At 37.7% G+C, this 12,141-nt stretch overlaps 1 long non-coding RNA gene across 3 annotated transcripts in view; it reads right to left on the bottom strand.

The window, feature by feature from the left end:
• LOC146767637 (uncharacterized) overlaps window positions 1–6,926 on the bottom strand; it is a 71,185-nt gene extending 64,259 nt beyond the window's left edge. The window contains exons 1-3 of one of the 3 annotated variants that reach the window (XR_014955184.1): window positions 6,379–6,926; window positions 5,503–5,608; window positions 1,268–1,473 (exon numbers count right to left, since the gene is read on the bottom strand). This is a non-coding gene — a long non-coding RNA (uncharacterized LOC146767637). Of the gene's footprint in view, window positions 1–633; window positions 1,479–5,502; window positions 5,609–6,378 lie in introns of those variants that run through there. The other 2 variants (XR_014955183.1, XR_014955182.1) reach the window with 2 other exon arrangements.
• Between the last annotated feature and the right edge of the window lie 5,215 nt (window positions 6,927–12,141).

The raw sequence follows: 12,141 nt of genomic DNA, 5'->3' as shown, positions 1-12,141 counted from the left end.
TGAGGAGATTTATTTGGGATGATCATCGAGGAAGTGAGGTTGTATCAATCACTGTTGATTGATACACAGAAGCGTACCCTGGCCATGCTGTGCCCTCCAGGCTGGCATCCCTGCTGCAAAGCTGGATTTAAAGACAAGACATTTTAATCAGAAAGGAACTTCATTCCTGTGAGGTTCCCCAGACTCATTGTGAAAACTGAAAAGGCATTAAAACAAAAGTGGAAGTATACAGCGCTCAGACAGCGCTCAGCCAATGTTTCTGACAAATGATTGAAGGTGCTCGGTGTACAGTGCAAGGCTGTGATTCATGAATCCCAACGTCCAACAGTGCAGAATGTGACTTCCAGCAGTGCTGAGATAGCTGGAGTCCAGGTCTGCTTTGCCAATGGATTTTTGGATATGAGCTGTGAAAGGTAGGAGGTCATTGTCCATGGCTCTGAATGACTGATTGATTCCCATGTGGAATGGCACGGGGAGGGCAGGGAGAAAAGGAGTAAAGGGAAAAGAAAATGAGTGATATTTAAATTCTTTATGCTCCTACTGTGCCCTTCAGATCACATGAAGGCCTGCAGCTGCTAATCCCTGTCTCCCAGAATTGTCTATTGTAAAGACTGGAGGAACTGAGACCACAAATGAAGAAATGAATAAAATAATTCTACTTTTATAAGTTTAATTCAATAATGACAGTGTTCCACATGGAAAACTTTCTTCTACCTTGTATGTAAATAGGACTCAAAAGAACCCAGAAGTTAAAACATCAAACTTTCATATCTTTCTTTCCTTCCCCTGCACATTTGCACACGCAGCATTTCTCCTCTGTTAATACAGGCTTGGAAAGTTTAAATTTAAATCAATGCCATCAGAGATGCTGACACTGCCAGGAAAGCAGAACTGAGCCCCCCCCCCCCCCTTTTGGCTTTAACAATAAGCCATTTGGGATTCAGAAAAGTGCACAGGAGTGGTGGTGAGGAGGAAGGAACTGTGGCATAGTGAGTTCTACAGAAAATGAAAATCTGGTATGCAGGGGCTATTGTCCTTCATTGCACTAACATGCAGCATGTTCTCCAAATACATGAAAAGTCCATTCTCCCCCTAAAAACTTCTTCATATTTACAGGTAGGGCAGGCACACACTTTTTAATATACAAAAACCTTATTTAAACACAGAAGTGTGAGCTCAGACTGTCACACAAATGGCCCACAACAAAATATTCCTTTTTAGATAATGGTTCAATGAAGGAAGGTACAACAGTGTGGTAGTTACTCACCTGAATAATCCCAGAGTTGTAAACTCATGTGCTCACTGCATACTTCTAAATTACACATTTGAAACCTAAGAGTCCTAGTTCTTCTTTCATAATGAGTAAAGTTCATGTAGTCTGTATTTTTTGCTTTGTCTTGTCCAGTTAAGTCACAAAGCTTTCTTTGGGGATTCTTCTCCATGTTTCAGCAGATGGCACTGCCCTCACCATAACTACACTTCGCCAAAACAACCAGCAGGTCAGCAAATATTAAAAAAAAAAAAAAAAGCACATTAAAATGTCTTCAGGCATCCCAGATATTACCACTTACTTTACTATATTAAATGAATGCTCATGAATAAAACACGGATATTCTTTGTAAAATAAACATTACATTGCTGTTGGTTAGCAAAACTGAGCTTTTGGTTAATTTTCTTTATAATTGGAAGGGCTTGCCATTTAAGGAAACAACATTTTTTACAAGCAACAAGATTGTGAATGACACCTTCAATTACACTAAATACATTTAATTATGATTTATTGGCACATAGCAACCTCTTGTAACATTGCAGGCCAACATGCATTTTCACTTAATTAAACTCATTATAACAACACTTTACTACATACAGGGGAAAAACCCAAAACAAACAAAAAAAAAAAAGCCCATATTTCATAATTAACTGTTCAAAATTAAGGTCATAGGGTAATTACGCAGCAGATTTCCTAGTATTAAACTGCTACTGTTACTAATAGGAAAATATCTGGCAAATATGTCAGAAGAGGAATCAGGCTTTTGGTCTTAGCTATGGAATTGAAACACTCTTGAAGTTTAGTCATTTCTTGAGGAAAAAGGCAACAGCATGCTGCACTGCTGTGATAGTTTATTGACACTTGTACATCTTCCTGTGTCGTCTTAACTTTTTCCCTTCCAAAACAAAAAAATGAAAAACTCCGTTTTTATTGGAGTCTAAATACACATCAATGGTAGCAATTTTATTTGCCCCACAATTGGTGACAGCGCATTTTGCCACTTTTTTTTTTTAAATCCAGTGGAAAAGAAGGATAAATATAGGAGAGAAGGATTTGAATTATTAATCCTCAATATACCTAGATCCTTCTAAAATTATATCTAAGCAGTTTCAAAGTAAAATAAAGTCTCTGAACCCATTTTTTTTTCTGAAATTTAGCATGACACAGTATTTTGTTTTAAATTTTCCAGCCTTAGGGTTTGACGTAATTCACACAAAGAATTTAATAGGGATATGGTCAAAATCACATGCAAAACCCATGTGCTCAGATCCTCTTCTTTCTAATAGGATTTACTTAGGCAACTCCTGGGTGGAGATTAAAACTTCACACAAACCCTTTCCACTCTCCTGTTAATCACGAGGTCAGAGCTGAGCTGCAGCCTGTCTGAGCTCCTAATGAATATGGTTTACACATCGAAGCTGGGTGCTTGCTCAGCAGCAGCCTGTGCTGTCTGGAGGCCAAAGATAAGTGCTCAGGGATTACCTTTAAAACAATCCACCCAGTTCTTTTGTCACTAAAAGAAGAAAGTTGGGAAAATTGGAACTGTAATCCTTGTTTTTGTGGAGTGACCAATTTTTAGAAATTGAAGATTCAGGAAAAAGCCCTTGAAAATCAGTACCAAAGCTCAGGCAAAGGGGTGTGGCTCTAACAAGGTCAGAAGCATTCCACAATAGCACAGGCTGTCTGTGTCATTATCCACCAATAAAATTAAAACACTTTTTGCTTTTTCAGTACTCTACTCTCTTTAAGAAACACTGTCAAAAAAAAATGAGTATTGGCAATGACTCCCCCATTCTCCCCTTTATCCATTTTTACCCAGTTTGCTCAGTTTAGAAGGACAATACTTACAGATCTCTTTTGAAATACCCTTCCCTTCACCAGGATTGTATTTGCCACCAGGGATGAACCTGATTTTAACAGCAAGGAAGTCTTTGACTATGGCCAAAGAATTGTATTTGTGGGTCACACCTTCCAACCATGGTGATTTAGACCCCTGGTTCCCACAACAGCAGGAGCTCCCTCAGTTGGCTGGGGACTCTCCCTGGAGGTGTGGGGGAACCGAACATGTGGGAGTTGTTGGATTCACCGGGGTGATGGGAGATGTCATTGTTTAGCAGAGTAAAATCTGCTTATGAGTGTGGTTATCAACACCATTCCAATGAAAGGTGAGCAGCTGCATAAATTTCAGAAGTACAAGCCAGATATGGAAAACTCTTCTACCTCATTCTGCTGCATTCATTCCCTGGAGCTGTGTAAGGCCAGGTTAGATGGAGCTCTGAGCAAACTGATCTAGTGAATTGCATCCCTGCCCATGGCTGGGAGGTTGGAACTAAATGGTGGTTAAGGTCACTTCCAACCCATTCCACAGTTCTGTGATTCTGCTCTCCAAGATGTGAATCCTTCACAAGGACTCTAGGGATGCTGGGGACCACCCCCAAAAGAAAGGGACAAAGAAAGTATTTCCTCTGCTTAGATGCTCTGCAGATTTCAACATAGAAAGAACAATACAGGTTTTCCCTTCTTTTTTCTATGCCTATGACAGACTTTTCAGCTCTGCTGGGTCAGTCTGGCTGTAAATTAATCCCCCATATTGAAGACAAAGAGAAAATGCTTCCACACTGTGCAGAACCGTAAAGCTACACAATTTCTTGGTTACATAGAAAGGAATCGGAAGAAAACTTTAATGCTTGTAATTTTGTTTGTACTGTGAGAATAGAGGAGTGTGGCACCCAACAAGGAAGAGCAGATGTCTGCTAGGAATGAAAAAGTGTAGAACAGAAAAAAATTATTGCAAGAGTCTTTCTTTATCAGGAAATTATAAGAAAAGCTATTTTGAGCAGCTGGGGAAGATCACCATGAAAGGAATTTATCATTTGGAAGGAGCTTTCAGCTTGTCTCTGTCAGTAATATACTAATGCTGGATTAAATTCTGTGTGAAAAAAGAAAATTATTCACTAAATATAACTTAACCTGAATTGAAGAAATTCTTTCAAATCCCTTCTAGCTCATTAAAAAGAAAATTCTTTTAATGTCAGGTTGCATCCAAGAGATTTATCCAGCTACTCTAGGTAATTAGTGAATTGTATCAAGATTTCTACATATTAGGTTCTGCTGTACATCTCTTTTTGCAATTACTAGCCATCCCAAAATTAGCAGAATATATCTGGTGGACTGCAAAACAGAGATGTTAATTTGAACATGTGTGTAGTCAACAGTTTTGAGAAGACCTACTGCTGCTGAAGCAATTTTGAGAATTAAAAGAAATTCATAACAAAATCTTTATTGTGGTTTAAAATGTTAAAGGGTAATTGGTTGTCCCAAATGAGTGTGCTTGAGATCACTCAAAAAATCACCAGCAAGGCTATGAGCAAGTCAGATTTCATATTAAACTACAAAGCACAACAGATTCTTTGGCAATATTCCCTCTACTTACAATAGGCAACTAAGGCACAACAGGTAAAACAAGCAACACCACCAAACAAAATCCAGGCAATCAAACCAGAAATGAATTGAAACTTCCTGGGAGTGTGTGTGTATCTGTGTGTAAGGACCGTATAAACAAGAATGAAAAGGAACATGACCTAAAGCTTAACAACACTTAAACTAAACAGTACTTTAACTTAACTTATACCTTTGTTTATACCTTAATCTTTACAATATAACAGAGAAATAACACTTAACAGGTTATAAATACCATGTAAACAGGTATAGCAAACATGAGGGTTGTCTGGCTCTGAGAGGCATCTCCTCAGACGTCTCACACCCTTTGAGGAGAGCTCAAAGGGCCCCATCAGGGTCACAAAAGAGTGGGCTTCAGGCATAACCATGTTTCATCCCAGCCATGGTTTGGGTGGGCACTTTCTTTACAAGTGTGAGAATAAGAATGTTATACCGTTCAGGCCAGAGGAATATTTACCAAGGCTCGTCAGGAGAAAAACAGAAGCTCATTAGGAGTGTCTGAAAGCAGAGAGAGTTTTTTTGTAAGCTCAGAAAGAGCTGAGCCCAGGTGGTATTTTTGAGGAGGAGGCCTAATAGGCATTTGCTCAGATCACACTGCAGCCTAGAAAGGAGTTAAGGGGGAATGCACCACCACATTTGTCCATTTGCATGTTTTCACAACCTTTATATTCAAAATCTTCATCTTTATATTCAGTTCATCAAAGGATGAGCTCTTGGTCATCCTTTCCACTTCACACCCCATTTACATCCTTCAACAAACCTCAAGTGCTCACCTCATGATTCCTCATGCAGAGTGGCATGTTTGGTGCCAGAAAGATAAGTGACATCAATCTGAGGTGCAGCTGATAGGCCAATGGTTCTGAATGCATCTCATAGCCGCTGAAATTTGCAAATATTAGATGAAAAATTACAGGAAAAGTTCAACAACAATTCAACAAATTCTCTTCCTTAAAATGCAATGTGGATTTTTACCAGTAATAAAAACAGGATGGAAAAATCATGCTACATTTAAAAAAGAAAAAAGTGAGTAAATTGGTAAAGAAATACTTCCCATTAATATGTGTGGAGCGGAGACATAACCAGTATCAATATAGCCAAACATTTTATGGAAAGAGAAATAGAAAACTTTCCCACAGGATTCTAATAGAACAGAAGTCTAAAGCAGTTCAAGAAATTTAGCAGTATGCTGCATAACAGGCAGTTCCAAGAGAAACATTTCTTGTTTGTGAAGCAAGTCCTAAAGTCAACATGGAAAAGCCTGTCTTCCCTATTTTATTCATACATAACTTTTCAGTTCCTCTAACATGCATCCACAGAAAGAAAACATCTATCTGAAATTAAACAGACTTTTTTACCCATCTCTGCAACAACCATAGGTTTTTTAGGTAAAAGCTAAGAATTCTAACTTGAAAACTATTCTAAAATGTATTTAACCAAATATCAGCCCTTCTGTGCGCAGATATGAATACACAGAGGTGAGGAACTGTGAGCACATTACTTGTTTCTGCACTGTACAAAATAAAGGCATTCACTGCCTAGTCAGACAACTGAAATCAGAGTGACAATATTTCTATTTTTGGACAGTATGCTAGTAAATATAATAATTTATTTTGAAATTCTACAGTTTCTAGCAATATGGTAGTACTCACAGTCAGCACAGAGAGGTCATGACAAACTGCCTCATTTTTTTGCAAAAGTACTCTTCCTCTGAGTAGCATCAGGATTCTGTAAATTAACACTAAACATTCTCTCAAGGCTGGCGTCATTGAGCAATGAGCTGTCAATATACAGATGTAAAAGTACCATATTCTAAATGAAGTAGATGAATCAGGATGCGGTACACAGTAGAAAACTCTACAATAATCTTGATTTTATCATTCTTTGACAAACTGCTGTGGAGAAGGCAACACGTATATCCATTGTTCACACACACTCCCAATGCTTCTGTAAAGAGAAATGTTAAAAATTGCTTACTACTGTTGTTTTTACTTACTGTACTGTGCTGCTCTAGATTTTAAATAGCCATATTTTTAAATAGTGCTGGAAAATGCAGAAGTTTTTTATTTCTGAAATTCAGATACCATTTCTTTATGTACCTAAATAAGTATTCAGGACCTTATCACATAGATCCTCTCTGAAGACCCTGAACCCTAGAGGTGATGCTTCAGGCATGAGTTCATGGACATATGAGAGAATGACAAGGAAGAATGTTGGTTTTCTCAAAGGGAAATTGTCACTGCTAAATAAAAAACAACACAGACTTACCAGAAGGCTGGCTTGCACAGCATCTAGCTTTACTTTGAAATTATCTCTTTTATACACTCTTCTGACACAGACAGACCAGATTGGTAAATTAATTAATACATTTCACCTGACTGGGTAATTAACAAAAGGCTTTTCTTATTAACAATCTTTGAGAAAAACAGGCAAACAGAGTAGGAAAACAACACCTGCAGGTTGTTTATAATAACAGGCAATCATAGTTTTTCTTCAACTCCCTAAAGTCTCACAAGCCAATTCTGGGAAAATTTATCTAGTTTTTTTGCTCTCTGACCAGGCTGTCACATCCACAGAAAAGTAAAAAGAGGCAGATAAAATAGCACTTTATTACAAACACTGGAAGATACCACCTTCCAGAAAGATGCTGCCCTCATGATGACTTTCTCCCTGAGAAGGGGATGCAAAATATAATCTGCCAGCAAAATTCTGGGGAATAGTGAAAAATGCTGTGTGATGCTTTCCTACACAACAGAGGAAAATCCACTGCCTTTGCAGCATTCCTGAAGTCCCCCATAGTCCTCCTATATTCAGATTTTCCTGTGAAATGATCTCAGACCTGAGTACACCAGTGTGCTGCCTTGCTGTCTCTATACAGCTTCTCAGCTTTTTCCCTACTGTGGCTGTGTCACTCTATGTGCATTGCTGTAATAGAAAGTGGGAATATGTAATTCAGCTACAAATGCCTTCAGTAAATCACCCTAAAATTTTACAGTTAGGAAGGGAAAGGGGGAGAAGAAAAGGATAGAACTTCCACTAAAAATTCTTTAGAAGAATACTAAGAATGGAAAATGTTTCTGAAGGAAACATAAGAAAACTTGAAGAAACTGAGAAGAAGATTTGTATAGTCATTGTGGAGGAGCACAAATGAGGATTGTGAAGGAGCACAAAGCATCTGGATAACACGAAGTAGCAAAATACTGTAGGATTTGGTCCTAAGCATCTTTCTACCTCCTTAAGGAGTTTCCTCCCTAAGGGATTAGAGGCTGTAAACTCTAAACATGCACATTTTCCTCTAGTCCTGAAATAGCCAAGACAGTAGAAGCCTGGCCCAGAGGTCACACACAACACTAAAACACTAAATACAGGGGTTTCCTCATTTGCTGTACAATGGAAATACCGGCACTGTTAAGGAGAAACAACAAACCTTTACAGCCCACTAGGAACAAAGCCTCATCTTTCTGACAATTGATTGCTTGGCCCCATTAAAGGGGTTGTCAGGAAAGATGCAAGTTATGGAGTTTCTTGTGATACAAACACCTTTCCAATAGAAAGTTGACTAAGAGCAGCAACTCATTTTACATAGGTCACTGACCAAGCTTTAGATAGCAATGAATTTTAGTCACTACCAACCTGAGACAGACATGACTCAGTGACCTGGAAGCAAAAATTGCAGGATTACATTACCAGTCCTCTGATCCACCCTATCCCTTGAATATCTAGTTCCATTTCTACTTTTACATGCTGTGCAATTTGGTCTGCTACCTATAAACATCTAGTTCAGCCTAACTTGCTTAGTGTTAGCAGTTCAATTTGCCAAACCTTAGTCCACAAGCTGGGAGTGTTCACCTAGATCTGTTAAATTTTCACTGACTGAAGTAAAACTTCCAGCCATGGAAACTACACTCATCAACAGAAGCTGCAACTTTAGAGTTAAGAAAAGAAACAGCCCACCTAGAGAAAATGAAAGGACCCAATGAGGAAGAGGAAGAACCCAAGGCTTACACCACTACTGGTGTGAACTCCTGCTCAAGGGGTGGGGAATTCAGATTGTAAGTGTATAAGTGCCCAGGGAATTCTTTGTTCAAGGTCCCTACTTGAGCTGTGGCACTATGAGAAAAAGGACTTTACAGAATCTCTCTTTAGTTTATAGACTCAGCAGAAACCTGCAGCTGAACCCTGCCACGGAGGCTGGTCTGCATAATTTCCGTATCATACAGAGGATCAACCACTGCAGACACACAGGATGAAATAACATTCAATGGGCAATCACCATGTATTTGGGTCAGGTTTACTTAGCTCTTGCCATTGATTATATTAAATGCAATAATTCTCTGAAGAAATTGAACCCCCTTGCATGCTAAAGCGTTATTAGAATTTTTTTATTTCCTGCTATATAGCAATTTGTCTGCAGGCAAAATGCTTATAAAAAAGGAATTTATAATGAAGAAAAATGTCTATATCAAATAAAAAGGGGAAAACAGCAGAAAAGAGAGAACAATCTTAATTACATCTTTGAATCTCCAAAGATAAGAGATGAAAAATATTTCAGGAGTATGAGGAAAATATTTAGTTTATGTTTTGCTTCAGAATCCTGTTTAAAAAACATATTTTTTACTGGACAAATGAAAACAGAATTTTTCCTTGTATTTCTCAGCCACAAATATAGAGCAGTGTCTGAAGGATTTTAATTTATTTGAAGATATTTTCCTTAATAATACTCCCTTTAAAGATATTTCACTGCTTTAGCTGATACCTTTTTGCCATTTTCAGTGGCAATCAGTTTTACAGATTTAATTTCTTCGCATTGAAGTGTCTATCTGTAATCAAACTTCCATTTTTTTTTACTGGGCCTCTTAAGAAATACAGCAGAAAACAGAGCTTTTTCTCTACCTGTTGCTGATAGCATAGTACGGCTGGTAGTACCAACAACCACTTGTGACACTCTCTGCTCTCTTTCCCTCTAGCCACTCTTACTAGTTATCCTCACAGGATGCTGCTGGTCCTCCAATTTACACTGGTAGACTGCAGGTCCTTTTGATTAAAGAATTGGTGAAAACACCAAATCTCATGCTTAATTGGAGGTAACACAGCTGTAAACCCAGGATAAAGACAATATTCCAGAGAGTACCCCCACTGAATTATCAGTCTGCTAATACAAACATACAATACATGGACACATACAAGCTTAACACGTACTCACATCTTTATGGATTAATAAATACAGGCATATATAGAGCCACTAAATACACACAGCCCTGTAAGCAGATACTGACTCCACCATTCAAGATCTATTTTTACTATAAAATACTGCCAAGATTATTTACTGAGTGCATACAGTAAAAGAATTACACATATTATATTAATATAGAACTGACAACGGCTTTAGATACAAAACTCAAGGGCTCAGTTTTTCAAAATTTACTCCTAAGTGTACCTTTTATTTCCACAAGTGCTTCAAGAACCAATGTATAATGAATACCTCTGCCAACACACATTTACATTAGGCACTCTCATTTTTTGTGAAGTCAAATTAAAATCTCTGTAAATATTTCAAAGCAATTATTAGTGTACATAAGGGTGCCAAGAGGATGAAGCCAGGGTCTTGGTGATACTGGGCAATAGGATGAGAGGCAACAGACACATAAAGAATACAAAATTCTGCCTGAACATGAGGAAGACCTTTACTATGAGAGTGACAGAGCACTGGAACATGTTGCCCAGAGAAATTGTGGAGTCTCCTTCTCCAGGGATATCCAAAAGTCATCTGGGTGCAATCCTGTGCCATGTGCTCTAGGATGACCCTGCTTGAGCAGGTAGGTTGGACCAGATGACCACTGTGGTCCCTCCCAGCCTCACCCACTGATGACTGTGATTCCAGGGAAAGACTCCTAAATGGTAAAAGCCACAGTTACAATAGGTTCAAAAGGTGTTCCAAATTTGGCATTGGGAATTATGGTCATGTTCTTTAAAAACAAAAAATAGAGGATTTTGAGTGACAAAGAGGCTGGTTGTAGCGAGTTTGCGGGGGTACAGTGGGACATTCTGGAGACCATTAGAGCAAATTAACACTTAAACAGTCAGTTCTATGGCCAGGTAAGAGGTGCACTAAAAAAGATAAATACATGACTATGGTAAATCAAATGGAACTACTACATTCTTTACATAAGACATTCAGAGGATACAGAAAAGAAATCTTGAGTATTTTTTTACTTTTATATGCTTTAATTCTGTATGTTATTTTTAAAGCACTTTACACTACTTTGGCAGAAGAAAGCCCTTTGAAAACTCTCCAGAACATAGACAGGAATTTGAAACTGTGGCAGACGCATCCTTACAGGTTACTTACAATTTTTTAAGTTTTGGAGAAAGACAAAATAGCTTGCAAACCTGGTCTAGAAACACCTGTGATTTCAACATGTTCATTGGAATGACTTTAAGCTTTGAACTCCTGTAACCTGCCTATCAGCAACTTTTTACACCGAGTTTCATTCACAGCCACGTTGCTGAATTTGGGCTGAGCTGTGTGACTGCATGTTGATCACTTCTCAACTACAATTGAATCAAATATGAGATTTTTTTTTATGTTGACTTGCATTGGAATCATGAGCAAAGTGCACAGTTTGTGAATACAAAATCAAAATAAATGGCAGTGCTTCTGTAGACAACCATGGTTTAGCAAACATTGCATTTTACTTAAAACTCCAGGGGAAAAACATAGCCCAATGAAAATTCATGGAGGTATTCTCATTTTGAGTATTTTCTAAAAGATTTAATAAAAATAGGGGCTAACTGCTTTTATGTGCAAAAGAAATTCCACTTTTCTGAAATGGCATTTATTATGCATTAAGTATATTTTGAAAAAGATCTTGCTTGCTTCTTTATATTACTACTTTTTATTATTTTCAATCATATTCAACCAGTGTATAATTACTGTGTACAAACACTCACGTACTTTTAATCTGCTGAGACTCTAATGTGTCACTTCAGACTCTGAAAGCTGTTCTTTACAAACTGTCCTTTACAGCTTCCCGCATAAAATCAGTTTGGAGTATAATTAAATTCAAAGACAACAAATTTTATTAATTCAGAGTCTGGCTGAGAAATATGGGACAGATTCTTAGGAAAGTGGGAAAAGCAATTATAATTTCTCTCTCTGATCAAAGCTTAATTTTTATATTTGGTCATAAATATTGATCCAATGTGGAAAGAACAGCAAATAGCAGTATGCAACAGAAAATTACTGATAGGAGTTTATTAAAATGTTTTAATATTAATCAGAGGCAGCATTTTAATGAATATTTTTCACATCTGAAGAGATTATATACATCTAACTTGAGTTACCATAAGTTCAAGAAGTTAATTTTCCAGACTGACTGTCTGTGAACTTTAAATCTACAATAAGATCTTTCTTT

The sequence above is a fragment of the Lonchura striata genome, chromosome 4 (assembly GCF_050655825.1).
Source record: "Lonchura striata isolate lonStrDom1 chromosome 4, ASM5065582v1, whole genome shotgun sequence".
Taxonomy (NCBI): domain Eukaryota; kingdom Metazoa; phylum Chordata; class Aves; order Passeriformes; family Estrildidae; genus Lonchura; species Lonchura striata.
Note: the sequence above shows the minus strand (reverse complement) of the source record. Positions and strands in the feature narration are given on the sequence as shown.